Source organism: Chinchilla lanigera, unplaced genomic scaffold (genome assembly GCF_000276665.1).
Source record: "Chinchilla lanigera isolate Chin_1 unplaced genomic scaffold, ChiLan1.0 scaffold00037, whole genome shotgun sequence".
NCBI classification, from domain to species: Eukaryota; Metazoa; Chordata; class Mammalia; order Rodentia; family Chinchillidae; genus Chinchilla; species Chinchilla lanigera.
In genome coordinates this window covers 8,868,796-8,888,757 of record NW_004955438.1, presented here as the reverse complement: position 1 = coordinate 8,888,757, position 19,962 = coordinate 8,868,796, and the positions used below count along the sequence as shown (strand labels likewise).

General features: G+C 38.2%; 1 long non-coding RNA gene across 1 annotated transcript; it reads right to left on the bottom strand.

Moving 5' to 3' along the window:
- Positions 1-4,409: 4,409 nt before the first annotated feature.
- On the bottom strand, positions 4,410-7,110 carry LOC106149152. The gene is made up of 4 exons (XR_001235132.1): positions 7,029-7,110; positions 6,192-6,288; positions 5,404-5,452; positions 4,410-4,665 (listed from the first exon to the last, which is right to left on the bottom strand). It is a non-coding gene; the product is annotated as an uncharacterized LOC106149152 (long non-coding RNA).
- Between the last annotated feature and the right edge of the window lie 12,852 nt (positions 7,111-19,962).

Sequence of the window (19,962 nt, the reverse complement as noted above, 5' to 3'; positions counted from 1 at the left end):
GATCTTCACCCATTTGGTTGCTATATAACCATTTTGAACTTGTGCAGTTTTACTCTTTACAAGTAGATTGACATCTCCTACTTCATGGTGCTGAAATGGAAACAAGTGAGACAAAGCTTTACAAAACTCTGTAATAAAGGAAAACACTTAAGAATTGCTCAAAAAATTTCCACGACTTTAATATCATTATTATGATGAGCAATTTTTAAAGAATGTTCCTAGCCACTTTATCACATGAAGTTACGTAGACATTGAGATTGCATGTGGGAGAGGAAGCTGGAATGAGAAAGGGAGCGAAAGAAAAAATGAGATTGAGAGAGACGCTTATCTGCTTCAGACAACGGGGGGTTTTATGTAAGCAGATATGAAGAACTGTACAAACTATCATAAATAAATATTATTTTACAACTAGCAAAATACAGCAACCTCTGGGGTAATATGAAGCAGCTGCTTAGCAGAGCACAGTCTCTCTGCAGGGGAAAGGAGTACTTTAGTCAACCAAAACCACAGGTACTGGTGTTAATCAAAACATGCTTCAGGTAAAGATCATAATGTGTGTTTTCACAGCATTAATTAAGAAACCAAACTATTATCTGGAGGCAAATTAAAATGAGAAAGCTGCGCGATTAAAACTTCTATGGAGCAACCATTATCCATAACTAGTCTCACAGAATCGTGAAGAAAATAAGGATAAGAAAAAGGCAAATCATATACCCCCACAGGGATGTAAGTTTGCATAGATTTATGGTTTTCACTAGTGAGAGAATAGCTTCTTGGATTTACAGAGCAAACCAATGTAGCATATTGATAATTTGAGTTGTTTCCTACTTCCCAAAGAATCTGAGGTACGATTGAAATATACAGTGTTTAAATTTAAAAATTCCAGGAAAAGATGCATTGCCATGTATTCCTCTCAAGACATTCTCCCTCACTTAGAACACACTTCCTTTGTCACTTTGCCACTTTCTGAAGCAGTTCTGAAATTTTTTTTTTCTGAGCATCTTTACTGTGCTGCCTAAATTTCCTGAATTGATTCAAAACATTTATTTTTATGGCCATTTTGACACTTGGGAAGAGCCGGGACTTCCATCGTGCCAGATTTGCTGAGTAAGGTGAGTGAGGGCACATCCTCGTGTTTTTACAAGCCTGTCATTCCATTACATAGCACATGTCAGAGCAGTCACTATACTTTCTATTGTATCCAGCAGCAAAACAGAAGAAGTGTTCCAGAACTGCTTCAGAAAGCGGCAAAAATGGTTGGACAGGTGTAGTCAAATTGAAGGGATAGACGAGGAGGAGGATCCATGGCAAGATATCTTTTATTGTTATAACTTTTATTTTAAACATTCACCACAGTGTTAAGCACCCTTGTATCATTTAGGTATAACAAGCTTTCTTCAAAAGAGAAGTGGGTGGTTTAAGATGTTATGGAAATCTCTTCTTTTTTTATCGAGCTATTTGTTTTTCTTTCCTGGCGTGAAGATTGAACCCTGGCCTGTGTTCTTACACTGAGCCACTCTCCACACCTCCCAGTCCATTTCCCTAATCTCTGTATGTCTGCACCGCAGTTAGGAGCTATGCCTGTAGACAGGTAATGAGATTCATTCTCCTTTTAGTACCATGCTGCTCAGAGATCAACATAGATCCTGGCTGCCCTCACCATAAAGAGAAAAATGATACATGGAAAAATTAAAAACTATGTCCGGAAAACTCCAAATATGCTGACCAACAACACACTTGAAATTCCCTCTTTGGTGGGTTGTATATGGCTATCCATGTATTCTTTTATTCTTTCTAATGAAATGCTATTATTTGTGAGAGAAAAAGACAATAATAAACCCCATATCGTGCATGATTGATTATATCTCTTTCTTTTACTACAAAGGAAGACTGAAGCTAGTTATGGGGGGAAAGGCAAAAGCAGAATTTATAATAAAGTGATGGCGTAGAGAGAGGAAAAAAGGACGCACTCTCTTCTACCCTGTAGGAGAGATGCCTGATAAGACTTTTGTGAAAACTTGACTGAGGAAGAAGGATTAGAGCAGGCAACACACAGCCTGGCTTTTGCCTGTGGATGTTAAAGGGTTTTATCCAAGCAACTGGAAAGAAGACTTGGGAGCAAAGTTTTAAATTCAGATGTCCCGGAGGGACGCTCAGGCCATTCATTAATACCCAATTTACTCATTCTTTCTGATCTCTGGTCTTGCAAAAGAAATTTGTCTTTGCTCTTTTCATATTATTCTTGACCCCTCCAAGAAACTCTTAAATTATCATTAATGCCCATAATATTTTTACTAACTCCCACACATTTCTTCTTAACTTTCATTTTTCTCTTTTTTAATGCATTTTGATTGATGTTTTCTCCAGAGGTCACAACAGAATAAAAGTCAGAAGTGACTGTTGTCCCAACATGGAAGAATTTAATACTGTAGTCTATCTTTTTAAACAGATACCATCAGTTGAGTCCTTTGCAAACTGCTTCCCACCATCCTCCAGTTTCATAAAGCATACACATATAAATTAAACAATAAAAAAGCAGCGTAGGAACACTGTTTAGCCCCACTTGGTGATTTTCAGCTGGTCAGAGAAAAACAGAGGGGCTTGTCTCATCTGATATACATACCTCCATGAATACACCATTCCAAGGAAAACAAGAAGATCAGTCAGTGAGGCTCAATTTCCCTCTCCGCATTTTGACAGTTGGGCTGGGCAAGGTTCCACCTGCACCGCCATGTGTCTGTACATCACAAAACTGGTCAGCTCTTCCCCTTGACCTCTGGGATTCCAACATCAGATGGACTGAGCTGAAGGAAACAGCTGGCCTGCAGATGTGCACAACTTACCCACATTTAAACAGCCGGGGCAGATGCAAAGGCATTTTTGAATATGTACCCAATTCCGTGTGGTCAATCAACAGCCTTTGGTCTGTTTTGATGACTCTGACAAGTACAACTGTGCCCTGCTTAGAGGCAATGGAAACAGACTGAGGAATATTAGATGTGGTGGATATAAAATGAGGGTTTGAGGCTAGGTGTATATATGCCATCAAATTGGAAGGATAATGAAAGGTGTGATCGTCCTGGAATATAAACTGAGTGTAAGTTTTGCAAATGCATGCTTAAAAAGGAGTAATCTTGGTGAAAGAAATGAGTCAAGATCAGGCAGATGTGTCTGGAAACTGCTATCCATCAAGACTCATATAATGTAGGAGGTGAAGTTATCTACCTAGTCGTCATCAAGGAATGAAACATCTTGTTAGTGCATGCACGCATCTATCTCAGTCCATGTGATCTCTTTTCTCCTTTTCTTTTTGTGTGTATGTGTTTTTGAGATAGGGTCTTGCTGTGCAGTTCAGGCTGTTCTTGAGCTCACTTTGTAGCGCAGGCTGCTCTCAAAATTGCAGCGATCCTCCTGCCTCAGGCTCCCGAGTACTGGGATTACAGGCGTCTGCCACCACGTCTGGCTTCCTTTTTAATTTTACGAAAAAGATGAAACAAAATTTTCCAACAAAAATGATAAGAGAATAACAATATGATTTTACAGTACATAAAGAAACAAACACCAGCCCGCCAATATAAAAACTATTTACCTTGCCTGGAATCATATCACCTGATCTAGACATGGAAATAGTCAATACACTGAAAACTGAAAAGGAATATTAGAAACAGGCCAATTTCATTTTACAGGCACTTTAGTATTTGCACTCAAGATACCAGAAAGTAATGGTTTTCACCTTTTTCAAACTAATTAAAGTAGAACATATTCAGAAGAGACTTCTAGCACGTGTAAAGAACAGTGTTGGATAGTGATTTATTTCAGAATCTACTATCTCTGTTTTGTTCTAATCTCAGATAAGCCATTGCCAGCCACATCATCCCTTTGTTACAAGGGATTTGGTCAACCTCACAGATACTTAGTGAGACTGGTATAATACTCCATGGTCATAGCAAAGGATGGCTCTGAGTTGCTGTCTAATTGTGAAACTCATTAGTTACACAGCCTTCATTGCTGACATAGCATTCTTACCTTAATTCTTTGAGATTAAAGCTAGGAACTCTATGTTACGATAACAAATTATTTTAACTTCCTCTCTTAAATCATGTAAACACTTTCTAAAATTAACCTAGAGAAAAATTACAAACTAGGTGTAGCTTATTACTTAAGAAAAATCATAAGTATAGATTCTATTTGAAATTTCCTATATATATTAATTAATAAGTAATATACTTATACCTCAAAATATAAATGGCAGTTATGCACAAATAAAACAGAAAAACCTCTTAGGTAGTAAGGTATAACATTAGAGGCAAATATAAATATTTGGGAAAATACTACAGTATCTAAGGCTGTATCTATACTAAGAAATTATGAATGCCAAAGAAATAAAATATATTGCACAGAAATATTTACAATTAAATCTGATAATGGCATCGATGAGGCATCCTTATACATTCTAGATCTATAGTAATTCATTTTTGTCTAATTAATATCTGCAGGTCCTTGAAAAATCCATGAAAATAAATGTCTCCTTTTATTTAACCTTCATTTCCACTCTCCTCCGGTGTCCTTGTCCACACCTCGGGTTATACAAAGCATCTTGAAAACAAGGCAAACAGAAATGGAATCTCACAGCATGATGTTACCTTCCTTCTGCATGACTGGCTCCTACAAGAATCGAGGAAAAGAATCCATAGCATCGTAAGAATGCATGCACAGCTTTTGGTTTGATCCATGAATTATAGATGTACTTCTAAGGGGCCATTTCCCTTATGGTTTCTCATGCAAAAACAGTCTGTAAATATCTAACATTCTTGACCCAATATGTTAATCAGGCAGCAAGGTAGACATCAGTGGCCTCTCTATGCTAAGCTTAATTAATGACATGTATAACTATATGGCCCCATCAACTCCCTTTAAATATACATAATGGGATACATTTTCCCACAAGGGCCCAAAAGTTTGTGTTTTCTAGTCATGAAGTTTTGCTCACTGTTGTGAGGTCAGCCCATTCATTTCTTAGCATTCTTGGTTCCCAACTGCTATTTAAGCTGTTAGTTCATTGAGTTCATCTGTCATGGGTCTGCTTTAACATGCTTGCCAAAGGCTCTGAGAACTGTTCCCGCTTTGCTATTTCTTTGTGCTAATGAATCACTTTGAACTAGTCAGATATATCGTCACCACTGAATGTAATTCCTTATGTGGGTTCGATGTAATAAAATCAAGCTGAATACTTGCACCTGCTAACTTGGCTACATTGCCTATTCATTTGGGCTTTGTCATGGGTATCTGCAAGTCTAGGGAAGAAGTCCTCTTGCTTTGTGAATACACAGTGAGATAAGGCACAAGCCCTGCATTTCAAAGGACCAAGACACAGCCACCAAGCGAACAGTGAAGCAAACTGACCTATTTAAAGCTCTTCAGAGCTCTCCATGGACACAGCCAAACTTAGCTTCTGAAACAAAATACATAAAATAAACGACATGGTCATAGTTCTGATCACTATGATTATGATTCACTTAGCATTAGGTTTCTCTGGGGTTTTTACTAAAATGGGGATAACTGGCTCAAAAAATATCTGCCATCTCCATAAACATCTCATTTAGAAACAAAAAGAATTCCTGTTTGTTTGCTACTTTCTTTATTAACAAGCACCTTACTGCCATGTTTTTGTAATTTATTTTCACTTAAAGCCCTAACTTAAAATGATCATTCCTAGAAAAAGTGATTTGTAGGTCTCTACAGTGTCTATAAAATATGCTTGAGTCATGTATAAAATATATCATTTATAGCTGGAAAATATTCAACTTGGGGAGATACCATTAAAGCCAAAACCACAATTTTGTTTATCTCTTTGGAAAGACATGAAATTTCCTAATAAGCATTGAACAATAAGTCCCAGTTGCTTTGGCTTAAAGATTCTGAATGTCTTTATATATTCTAATTTCAAGTAAAATATGTTCTTTTGACTATTAGAATTAAGACCTGGCACAGAGTTTATATCTGTCTATTTCCACAGGACCTTACTCTTTTGTGGTTTCCTTTATGAAAATCTCTCCAGGGAGAGAAGAAATCAAGGAATGAGCCTGAGATGGCTTACATGCTATCTAGATAGGTGTTGGGTGTTCTTACTAAAACCACCTGTCTAAATCCGACAAATCCTGCCAGTGCTGACCGCTGTGGTGATAACACACCTGTGAGCTCCACGAAGTACATGACTAGCACATGGTCACCACGAAAGTGTATGCCTTCTTTCCTCAGATATTTTTAGCCCCTACTCTGCATCAGGTGCTGCAGAAAGACAGGAAACACAGTGATGAATTAGACCGGCCCAGTCTTCAAGTGGCCCTAATCCACCCAGCACTCATTCACTCAAACCAAAGGAAGATGGCATTTGCTTCTGCCAGTTTCACACGGTGTGCATCATGTAACTTTTCTATTCATCACAGAAAGGTTAAGAACTGGCGATTTCAACCAAAAGACATCTACTCTATATTGCTTATAAGCAAGGCGGTGTGTTAGGCGCTTTATGAGATGCAAAAATAACTGAAACTGTTTGGCTGGGATAACACAATAGTAGTTACTCTAACGAATGTTTCATTAGACTTTAAAACTTATCTCCATGATTCAAAGTCCTTCTGAACGAACATCTACTCAATTTAGCCATCTCTGACTGCTGAGCTAGTGTTGTCACATTTCTTTCTGGCAATGTATACGAACCCATTTTCTCTCTGAAAAAACCAGATGCATATAGTTACATATATTTAATATTTTCTTCCAGATGTTGGCGTATTTGTGGAACTCTTCTGTCCTATTCACATCCCATACTGCTTAGAAAGGCACTTAATAAGAATTGAATATTTTTTGCTATGACCGGACAACGTGTCATTTAGCTGTAAAAGTCACTTTCAAATTGTAACTTACATTCTTCAGACTCTTAAGAAAATCTCTTGCTACCTAGTGATTATTCACTACTCTTATGTACATATGCAAACATTTGAAAGGAGAAAAGGTGCTGACAGAAGCTTTACTTGTAGGAATGTGACTCAGGATCATCCCTAGTATGAACCGAGACTCTGTTCTGAATGACAGACATTTCCCGAGTTTCTTGCTCCAGTAAGTAACGTGCTCATCCTCTTATTCTTCGGAAGATCTGAAATAAGAGCAGCATAGTTGTAGAAAAGTTCCTCATGAAAGAAAAATAAATGAACTCGCTGGTGAATCTTTTGTTTGTTTCTGTAAGATAAGTGTGTAAAATTTTAAGTGTAAAGCTACTGCTTACCATTCTTAATTATTCCAACTTTACAATGCATATTTTAATAATAACACCAACAGATCACCCAAACTATCAAAGATGCTGTGAATTTTAGAGAAACATTAAATATTTCTTAATGATAGCTGTTCTTACTGGGGTGAGATGGAATCTCAATGTTTTAATTTTCCTTTCATGAATAACTAATGATGCTGAACATTTTCTCATGTATTTATTTGCCATTTGTGTTTCTTTATCTGAGAAATGTGTGTTCATCTCACATGCCCATTTTTGTATTGGTCTTTGAATTTTGGGGGGCTGATTTTTTTAATTCTTTGTGTGTTCTAGATAGGAGTCCTTTGTCCAAGGGATAGTCAGCTAGAATTTTTTTCCCAATTTGTGAGTTTTCTTTGTTTATCTGAGTATCCAAATTGAAGATATCAATATGTAATACAACAACCATTATTAATTTCCTATCACCTTGTCTGAGATTCTGTATTGTTTGTATTGTTTTTGTGTTATTTTCTAAATGTATGTGTTTGTTAAGATGTTTTTATTCATTTGTCTTTAAAATAAAAAAATGAAAAAATAAATATTACCATTAGAGTGCATAGAAACTGTCCTTGATATTTGTTACAGCAGAAAAAAATATGGATTTTTCTCTTAACCATCAAAAGGCTATTGCAAATTAGCATTTGAAAACATTAAAATAATTATTCAGTAGTTTGAATTTAGGGGGAACCCAAACCTTCTTTATTCCTTAGTAGATTGACAGTACATTACAAATTCCAACGATTTATATTTGAAGACCCCAGCTTCCCAAGCCAGCCCGCCATGTCACATCCTTGAGGAATTATGGCCGTTTAATCAGGACGGAGCATTTCCATGTGCAACCCTTAAGCAGCGGTGCTATGCCCATGTTTTCTCCGGTGATAGATGAATCCACTTACTCCACTGCTTTCCGCCTGACAGTGCTTCAGACGCCCTGGAAAAGTTCACGTTTCCCAATATATCAAAATTTAGCAGCACAATGACCTTCTAATATTTGTTTTCAACTCTTTATGACAAACAGTTCATTACTTTCCCAAAACGCAGAGGAAGGAAGTCCAGCGATGCTCACTGGAGCACATCAGGAGCTGCAGTACATTCTAGAGCTGGAAATTGATGGCAGGGAAACCTATAAAGACAAGTGTAAGGGAGCTTCCTAAACCCCTGATGCTATGAGAGGTAAAGAGTTAGAATTACAGCTGTCTTACCTGCCATTTAGTGTATTGTTAAAGAGATGTATAACTCTCTTCTACAGCATTCTGTTTGAAATTGTCACTCAGGTCACACCCAGCCAATCTAAAACCCTCTAGGACAATCCCAAGGTCTCAATAGGCAATGCGGATTCTTGGATTCATACTCTAATCGCCTGTGTACTTTCATATTTTAATAGAAGGCATTGAGATAGTGTGTGACTTCAGATTGTACTTTTGATTGACACTGGGGCTGAAACTAGAAAAAGAATACCATGTGTTTTGGCTTTGTTTATTATTATTTATCTCCACACTTGATTAACCCTTCAGTGCTTCAAGCTTTTCATGGAGAAAAGAAGCACACACAGATCTGTCCTCATGAATCAATACTTTCTAATATTCATGTGTCAAACGCTAGGCATTATTTTATGTAATCCACTCAACAACCTATGAAGGAGGTAGTTAGCATTACTCCCTTCATTTCACAGATGATGAGGGTGAAGATGCAGCAGCTGAGCTCATCCATCCCCACTGCCAGGAAGACACAGAGCAAGGTTGTGACTCAGCAGCTTGGTGTCCGGTGTCAGAAGCTACCACCTGAACACTGCTCTCACCTGAGTATTTATCACTGGATGAACAGTCTTCTAAACTTCCCACAAAACTCTGCCCTGCCCCAGGGTCAACTCAGAACTTGATAGCCTCCCAGTATTTCAGCTTTTCTCCCTAGGAAATATGATCCCCCAAACCGGATCCCACACCCATCTTCTATCATCAGGCACATGAAAGCAGAAAGAGAGCAAGAACATTCAAGAATCCCTCAAAGGATGCTTTGTGTAAGAGAACTGGTTTTTCTTCTATTTATTTCTTTTAAGGAGACAATAATTAATTACTTTCTCCTAATAGGGCATGAGGGTTTCATCACCTTTCCAAGTGAATGGAAGTGGTTACATGAAGGGATATGGCCAAACAAATTGTGAGACAGTGTCAGAGCTTTGCAGGAAAGGCTGGTAACCTGTGAATAATGACTACAGTGGGTGCTGAAGGTAGGAAAGGAGGCACAAATGCCAATTGTTTGCCCCCTCTACCATAAAATGGTTACTGTAATTGGAACGTCTCCGTGGGAGTTGAGGGAAGAGGAAAGGTCTTAACTCTACCTTTGTATATCTTGTCTTTTTCACCCCCTTTCATCCCTATGCTATTCCTTTTCCTTTTCTGATATCTACTCCCCATTTAATTAAATGTGTGGGTGTAGAGGTAGAAAGGAAACTAGTAGCAGTATCTCCAGACCTCACCAAGTCTCTCAATTAATGATAGGCAAACTTTCCCAGTGACATTCTCTCCTTCCCCAACTCATTGGTTTTAAACTGTGAGTGGGTGTAAAGTTGACCAAAGGAGATGGTCTCAAATGTAAACTCTGAATTTCATCCTCAGAAAATCTGGATTAGAAACACAAGGCAAATAACCATAGATCTGCCTTTCATAGGCATTCTAATAGTTTCTGAGATAAACAGCTTTGGACCACAGTTTAAGCAACACCATCCTAAACCCAGGTAAGTGTCCCTATTACACAGGAGACCTGACAGAACTTAATGTCTTCAATACATTCTGTTCTTCCTTCCTGTTTCCAGAAAATTTATTCCTCCTAAAAATAAATCCAATGTGACATGGCTCAGGGGCAGCATCACAGCCTTGTGTTTCAAGATGAAACTGCAAGTGTGTGTTCTTCAGCTCAGTGAACCAACTTCTTCTCTCCACTTGTTCCTATTCCTTGCTTTATTCTCTTCATTATTTATGTATGTGACATTTCCCTTCTCCTCACTGCTACAGAAGCATACATCATTTTGAGGGTGGAATTGTATCAGACATTCACTTTACATTCCTTACCGTGAGCACACATCATAAGCATTCAAAAACTTTTTTGAGGAGAATTAAAAAAAAAAAAAAAAGCCCAAGAGCAACTGATTTAAAAAGACCTCTTGAGCATGTCTATCCACAACTCTAGAGCTCTAGATGTCTCTTATGGTTCTCCAAGATCACTAACCACCATGCAGTGAGGGCTCTGACCAGGTGCCACCCCTAGTGTTGTGCTGAGGGGGCTTCATTTCATTTAGTTCTCAAACATCCTAGTGAGATCAAAGGAGGCAGATGGAGGAAAGAGCACAAAGCTTTACTACTCAAGGCGGCTTCGCATTGTTTGCAAAACAATGGCCGCTGAATCCACACCCAATCAAACCAAGTCTGCAGGAGCTGTTGAGTATAAAGACATGGCCCTGGACATCAATCATCCCCACACATGAATGAGGAGCTTGTGTGGAATGGTAGTTATATTTATAAGCCTGCACAACCTTGACTCCTCCTCCCCCACACATGCTCACAAGCTCCATTCTGTTCAAGACACAAGGGTGTCTTTCAATTTATCCTTTTTTTTTCTTTTGACCTGCGTGGATATAAGGATTACAGGTTTCCTGCCTGTCTAGGAAGAGTGATGGCTTTGCTCTCTAAGAACTTAACTCCCAGGCTTAATTATTATGCGAGTGGACCAGTATATTAAGCTTGTAGGCTGAAAGCAATTTAAAGTCTATGCTGCATTGACTTTCAAATTATTTCATTTCTAATTCAGATGCATGCGTTGTTAAGGCATTTATCACTTTTTCATAATCGGCCAGATTGTCCCATGACTAGAGTTTCTCAAAACTTCTAACCCCCACATTTGTGTTAATAAATGACACTCCATACCCTCCCACATTGAGAGGGCTTTCAGGCTCCTCCCTGATTGTCTCACTCTATCTTTTAGCATGGCTTCTATGTACAGAAAATTTATCAAGTACTGTAGACCTTGTCAGCAAGGTTGCTTGCTCTCCATTCTCATGTCACTGTGGTGCTTTTAGAAAACTGAGAGCACTGTTTCCCAGCCACACCCAGAATTCCTTGAGAACCAGTCAAATGACTTCTTTGGTCTTTAAATTAGATCCGATTTTTTTTTTTTTTTTTTTTTTTGCTGGAGTACTTCACCCCAAAGCCTGAGGAATTAGATCACCAAGGGACATTGAGGGAGAGCTCCTGTTGAGAACTTACACCTTATTAATATAAATCTAGGGCTGTCTATACCACCAGTGTGTAGAGGACCAACAGTCCATTAGCACGCAGTCCCCTTTGCCACAGTGATAACTGCTCCTATGAGGCATGGCAGGTGTAATAAATCTTTGTCTGGGCAGAGGAAGACATTTCTGGGACACTAGAAAAGAAGATATTTTTAGTCCTTCTTAACTTTGTTGTTTGTAGTTAATTGTTGTTTACATATTCTACAATTTTGGAGCTAGAAAATGAAGTCAGAGATGAAGAAGGGGAAATATTTGAAGATAAGTAAAATAAGGAGGCATCCCATTGGAGAACGTTGTAGGTTTGTGACAAAAAACAAATGTATTGGTGGTATTTACGAAAATAGGCTGATCTCTTACTATTAGTGATAAGACAGTAATCCCTGAATATCAAGGTTTTCTTAAGGCTCAACAGTAATAGCATATGTAAAAATATCTGCTAAAACTATAAAGTAACATTGTCATTATTGTGGATAACATTTTAAAATGTTTAACGCTGCAATTTGATCTCCAAAATTTTTAATCTGGAATGATAAGATCTTCTAATCAAAATTAATTTATATGAAACACCATTTTGGCTTGAGGGAGATTTTTTATGTACACATGAAATATATATAAGTATGTATATGAAGTATATTTTATATTCATTCTAGATTTCATTCATTTTACTAAAGAGACTGTCTTGTTCTTTTACTAACTGAAGGGAGAACTGCTATTCTAAATGCTCCATGGTGTCACACTTCTCATAGTCTCTCTCATCCCTGCACAAGGGAACCAGGCAGTCACAATCTGAACATGAATTTTAAAAATACAGATATTTTTGTTCTAATTTAGGATGAACCTCATCTTTCTGATATTTGAAAAACCTTCCCTCTTGGTGCTGTCAGGTAAACTCAGGTCCCTTCTGTCACGGCATTACAGTCAGGTAGAGAAATTAATCATAAGCATCCTCAAGCTTAAGCCAAGCATTGAAAAATTAAAGAAAGAAAAACGCACTGTAGTGAAAAAAAAATATGATGTAGGTCCAAAATAAATAACAATGGACAGAGGTTTATGTGTTGCTAATGGAAGTTTGGCCAGTTCCTACCTGCTAGTGAATAATCTTTTGGGAAGCTGCAAGCTAAATATTTGGGAGAAAATTGAGAGACTCCAGAAATCCTGAAAGTGAGAAACCTGAAAATATTTGGATAGATTTGGGGGAATGAGGCTGAAAGTAAAATGCCTTCACGACCTAGTGAGGGTGTAGTTTCCTATGAAGCATCTGATTGGGACTGTGTCCAAGAAGGACATACAGGTTACTAAGGGTGAGCCCTACACGGGAGAAATTTGTATTTTTGCATATTTTCAGCTTCTGATTTTTAAACTGATCTATTCATATGAAGGATACTTGAGTGCATCAAGCTGATGTTAGAAAAAAATGAAAGTGATTTTCAAGAGCTTGGGAGGGAATGAAATGATTGGGAGGGGTATACCATTTCTGGCTCCTCTGATACTGCAAGCAGAAAAAGAATCTCATGCGCCTTAATAGCACCTGAAGTGTGGTGTGTGGAAGATGAGGAGGTTCAAGCTCTGAGATTTGGGTTTTTTGTTTGTTTGTTTCATGTGAAACCAATCACTGACCAAAAAGCAGAAAGCTCTCTTGGCATCTATTCTACCACTACAGTGGCAGAAGGGAAGAGGATTTATACAGCCAAACCCGCGTGAACAGCAATGAAAAGTAAGCGAGTAAATCCCGTGCGCATGAGGAACAAACCCTGCTCTTTGTGTGGGGTAATTAAGAGCTCAAGCGTGCGCCCAGTTGTTCACACACTGCGCAGGGCTCGTGGTGAAAGCCCCTTCATCGTGGCCTTCCAGGCGCTTTCTTTACTTTCAATGGTTGGAGCCAAGCAGTTGTTAACCATCTCTCGCCCTAGTTTTCCCTATAAAGGACTGAAAGGGATGATGTATTGGAAATGACATTATTTGACACTAGTGACAGAGGGGCTTTCAAGGAGGAAACATAGGAAAAGAAGGGGAGAAATGCAAAGGGAATCTAAAATTAAGCAGAATAGTAAGTGGTTCAGAGAAATTAAACCTACATTGAGAATGTCCTTGCCAGCATCCTCCTTCCTGGAACGGCTGCAGAAAGAAGAACCCGATGTAACCGAGAATACCGTACACCAACAAGATCCACGTCTGAAGTTCAAAGCCATGGAAATAAGAAGGAAATGAATGCTTCAGGGATTTTAGGAGAAGAACAAAAGGTGAGAGCTGTTATGTCATCCCTTCTCTACTACTCAGACCAACCATGGAAGTATAGTTACACATACATCCTCCATTCCAGAAATAATATGAGGCAATAAACATATTTGTCTTTTCCTAGGGCACATTCCAACCTTAAAACCAACCCTTGAAATTAATGGATTAAATCCCTGTGAGGAAGCAACATGATAAAATTTTGAGGTTTCTTATTCATTTATTTCACTGATGTGGCACAGGGAAACCCTGGCTGAAGAACAGGTGAGGAAGATGTGTTAATTCAGCTACAAGCTCAATCAGCATTCAGAGAGTATCTGCGCTTGATCACCCTACTCCCTGCTTATAGCCTACCATCCAGTATAAGCTCAGCCTAATGACTGATGGGCTGAATAGATAAATGGGGACTTAAGATGAGCTAATTCAAAACTGAACTGCCTCCTTATCTTGAGAGGAATCAGTCTGTTCAATGCTTCTTCGTCCTTTGCAGACTATTATTTTTCTTTTGAAGAAAATTTCAGAGAATTATTGGTAAAGAATGGAGCTGGGAAGATGAGATGTCTATGAATAGTGATATATAAAATTCAATTGCAGACATTTTTTTTCTATAGCAGAACATACTTGAAACAAACAAAACAGCGTCTTTTGCATATTAAAGGGCTCCATAGAGAATAAAACCTTTTCTGTAGATGTGGCACTTTCTTAATTAGAATGGAGCTTCAATTGCTCTCACACAAAGATTCAGAATAAAAGCATATAAACTAAGCCACTCAAAGTTGATATGACAACTTTATATCATTTCTTTGATGGGGGAGGGAATCCAGGATCTTTCTACCTTGCCCTCTCATATTTTCATCCTTCACGAAATATATCTCAATTTGTTATCCATAATGGCCACTCCAGCTCCTCCCTTCACCTCTGCACTCCAGTCAGCAAACAGAAGAAAAATAGGGAATCAAGACAATACACCTTTTTTCTTCAAGACCAGAACTTTCTTTGTTATTTTCTAGAGGCTGAGACAAAATACACAACACCCACAAGTTAAGAGAGCAAAAGTGCCCTTAGCTCACAGTTTGTAAAAGTTTAAGTCCATAATTGGCTGGTTCCAAGGCAGGATGGTGCAGCAGACAGGCATCACAGAGAAGAAATGGTTCATGGTGGGCAGAAGACAGGAAAAGCAAGCAAGCAGAGGACCTTCACAGCATTCTTCTGTTCCTTTTATTTTGTACAGTCTACTCATACATTTAATCCTAGTGTCCTTGATTCTAGCATTGCACCATGAATCATTTCCAGCACCACACACTCTAAATCCAGCCACCTCTGAGAAAGGTCCATTTATGACCATGTGACACTTTGGGGAACATCTAGACAAAAGCCCTAACAAGGACCTAGCTGTTTAAGTATTTCCATTCATATTCGCTGGCCAAACTTTTGTTACATATTTCTATTTGATTGTGAAGGAGCATGAGGAAATGTAAATTTAAGTTTTTATTATTATAGGAAAAGAAGAGATTAAATAATAGAAGACACTGGCTATTTTGTTCACAGTAACCTATATAGAGCATAGACATTAGCTGGAAGCTTGTGGAAATTTCAGGTCGATCACTTAACATCTCTATCTTGATACTTTTAAGAAAGAATTTTTAGCAATTGAACATAGTATGTTAAGTGTTATAAAATACACTACTATATATATATATAAAACACATAAAATGTCATATATACATAATGTTCACAAAAACATTGTGGAAATAATGAAATGCACATTGATTATTCACCCAATTGAAGAATGATAAATAAAATTTGGTATATCCATAAAAGGAAGGGTTGTTTGGCAATAAAAATGGGTAACACACTGCTAAATCCTGAAATACAATGAATCTGTAAAAATTATGCTAAAAACCCAGTCAAAAAACACCACGTATTTTATGACTTCATTTAAATGAAGTGTTCCCAGTAGATAACTCTATAGAAATGGAAAACTGATGATTATTTGTTTTGGGATACAAAAGAGTTAGGGTAAACTGTGTGAATGAAAATGTTTTGAAACAATTTATGGTGATAGTTTATAACTTTGTGAATATATTAAAACTATGTAATTGTACATTTCTCAATGGCTGGATATGCGGTATGTTCAATAAAGCTGCTTCAAAAAGTAAAAGAAAATGCTCAGATTCTACAACTTCTTTCTTAAGCACATTTTCTGATACTACAGGAGCTGTACCTAAGTCCAGCATGCAATCCAATCAAACAAAATAAATGCTTTTAATTACTAAGCATAAATTTATGAACCACTACTTAAAACAAATAAGGATTTGGCCTAAACATATAAAATCTTAGTTTTCTTGTGACAGAGTAACCATGCAATGAAAAGTGTGTGTGCGTGTGTGTGTGTGTGTGTGTGCACCTGTGTGCAGAGGGGTGTATATGCATGAAATACAAGTGAATGTGTATGAAAAGGAAAAGAGATATATACCAAAAAGTGTACTGTATTCAACTTTCATTTCTTCTTCTATTTAATGACAAAATTTTTTTGAGCTTATGTCTCAAGCATTATTCTAAGATGTCAAATAAATTATCTCATTTAAAATTATAGATATCTCATGAAATTACAAATGTAATGATTAAAAAAGTTGTGTATCTTGCACAAGGCTACTTAGGTTGTAGGTTACATATCATATCCTATGAGTTCAAAATAACAAATATCACCTCACGCAAATGTCATCAATAGGATAGGCAATGAGTGGTCAAGAAATAGGTAAAGAAACTGCTCAAAGGGAAGGAACAACTGGGATGAGAGAGGAGAAAAGAAAGAAGGAAGGGATAAAATATATGTACATACAAGGATAGCTGATGCTGAGATAATTGAACTGCTGATGTCTATTTGTTTATTGAAAGGACCAGTTAATGCTTAAATCTTTTTTTTACCAATTTTGCATGCTTATATCTGATAATCTGAAAAACTAATTTGAAGACAACAATATGCAATATAACAACCATTGTTGAATTCCTATCATCTTGACTAGTGAAACTCTGTATTGTTTCTAATGTTTTTTAAAAATATTTTTATTCTCTCTAATTGTTTCATCAGTCTTGCATTCTTTCACCTGGTAATCTGAGCAACTTCACTGAAGATAACAATATGTAATATAACAACCATTATTAATTTCCTACCATCTTGTTTTGAAATTCTGTATCATTTTTATTGTTGTGGTATTGTTTTGTTTTTTCTGTTGTTCTTTTTTTTTAGTTTATTTAAAAGAGTAAAAGAAGGATAACATAGTAACAGGGGGATTTACCAAATTACAGACAAAGTGGTAGGACAATATTAATGGTTGTTATTTTACCTATTGGTATCTTCAAGATAGTTTCTCAGGAAAACAAATAGACAAATAATAGTGAGTTACAGACAAAAATGGTAGGAAATTATCAATGGTTGTTGTACTATGCTTTGGTTTCTTCAAAGTGGTTTCTAGGGAAAACAAATAGAGCTATACATGTGTGATCAAGTAAACAATCATTGACTATTCTTAATGGTTTTTGTTGAAAACACCTAGTAATAAACATACATCCATTTACGAAATAGCACAGGACCAATAGAAACATTACAGAGTTATGGACAGATTGGTAGGAAATTATCGATGGCTGCTCTAATACATGTTGGTATCTTCAAAGTGGTTTCTCAGGAAAACAAAGATATGCAAGAAAGATCTAACAAGAGTTACAGCCTAAGGGATGTGAAAAATAGCAGATTACCTCGTCTTCAGTGACTCCTTTCACTGAGGTGTGACAGCTAGAAGGAAGGCCAGGACTGAAAAGAAGTGCTGAGAGACTAGCACCAGCATCCAGCAGTAGGTTGTTTACTTTTTCCTCTATAGTCATGACTGTGCGGGGCTCCTCCTTGAAGATAATGGTCTGGCCAGAGGGAGAAGGCAGAGTATGGGCCCCTTCATTCCTGTTGGACCAGCTGGTAGGAGGGGTCTGAGCTCTGGGGCCTTCGCTTCAGAGGGCAGTCTGACCTCTAGTGGTCACCTTTACAGTCAGGGCATGGCCCAGGAGGCTTTTTAGGGCAGTCCCTTTTGAGGTGGCCTGGCTTTTGACAGGGGTAGCAGATGAATGTAGTCAATAAGTTCTTCTTAGGGCCCCAAGAATCAGACTTGGGGTCTGTTTCTCTTAGTGCTGCAACAAAGGCAGCTGTTTTTCCTGAGTCTCTTTGTTTTCTCTCCTTGGCCTCCTCTTCCTCACGGCTATAAAATACTGAGGAGGCATTCCTACTAACATCTCAAGTGAGCTATCTGGGGCAAAAGCCATTTTTGTAGCTTTTTTTCTACTATCTGAGGCAGACTGAGTAATAAACTTATCTTTAAGAATAGTTTGTCCCTCTACTAACCTGGGATCCAGGGAAGTATGCTTTATCAGTGCCTCTTGTCTAAGAAAGCAAAGGGGTGTTCTCTCCAGCCTCCCAGCACACTGGGACCCTGCCACTACTTAGTGTCCTCTCCCCAGCTGTCAACACAGGCTGCAGAAACATGTGGATGAAGTCCTCGGCCCGCTAATCAGTCTCAGCACCATCAGGTGCAAAGTGTCCCAGGCAGGTAATCTAGATGAGTACCTTCTCCACAAAGGCGATTCTACAGAATCTGAGTCCTGGGCATCCATGTAGTCCATGAAGCTTCAGTTCAGACCTCTCTGGAGCTCCACTTGCTCCTCCACCACAGTCTGCACAGTCAGGGGAAGAATGGCCTCCAGGGGGTCTCCCCAAGATATTGCACAAGGTCCTCCTGGTTTCCAGCTCCCGAATGGCTCTCACTTCCCCAGTCAGCTCGACCTCTGAGTCGTGGGGCATCCTTACTCTCATGTTCTCTGAGTCCTTATTCATCAGCTGCTCCTCTGCTGACTCCGGATCTTTCCGGCTCTCAAGGGCAGGGCCAAGAGCGACCCGCCATGTGGCATGTTTTCCCAGAGGTTTCTCCATGTCGGGATGGTTCATGCACATCTCCGCCAAGCCTACTGTGTCATTGCTTCTCTCTAGCACCGCGTTTCTTGACTGGGCTGCGGCGCCGGCCCAAAAGCCAGCGTAAGTCTCCATGCAGCTTCCTGAGAGCCTTCTGCTTGCTTCTCCAGGCGCTTGCACTGCTGGGAGAGCCGGGCCAGAGAGGCCCATGCTCCCCGGCCGCGTGGCCTCCCGGAGTGGATGCCTGCGGCCTGCCTGCCTCCCTGAGCTCCTGTGCGGCCGGGTGCACTGGGCCTCCTCTGCGTTGTTATTTTGTTTTCTTTTCTTTTTCAAATAAAAAAATAAAAATGGTACATTTTCAAAAAAAAAAAAACAAAACAAAAAAGAAATCATGTTTATGCATAATATGTGCCACTTCAACAAATATGGATTTTAGGATGGTGGAAATGTGCTGGAATGAATCACTGACCTCTTTTATCAGCGTATGCTTTAATTTAATTTTAATTAATACACCATTTTTAAAACAATACTACAATCAAAAGAGCAAAAGTGAAAAAAATGCAGAGAATTCTCACACATATCATCACAACTAATACACTGAGATTCTTACAGCATGTTCAGCTTTCCCAGCATAGAACAATTATTATGATTCATGAACTAATATTGACACATTACTATCAGTCAAAGTCTATCATTTGCACAGGGTTCATTCTTTGTGTTATATCCTGCAAGTACTGATAAACATATTGGACCATGAATATATCGTAGTATTATACAAAATATTTTTGTAAATGTCTTTATTTCTACCTGTTCATGTATCACTCAAATCTTTGCAACCACTGACCTTTTTAGCTTTTTTACACAACTTTACAGTTAAAAAATATAATTCTCAGTCTTTTTAGATTTATTTCTTTCAGTAAGTAAAGTTCATTGAAGGATGCTCCTGTATTATTGTGGTGTAACGTGTCACTTCCTTTGATCCATAGCACTAAATTATATAGATATTTCAGAGTGTACTCATTTACTGAACTTGTTTATTTCCATGTTTTGACAATATAAATAAAGCTTGGGTAAACATATATGCTGGTTTTGGTGAGGATATACATTATCCACTCATTTGAATAAGTGGCACAAAACATGATTTGTAGATTTTAGGGTAAGAGTACCATTAGTTTTGTATGAAATAAT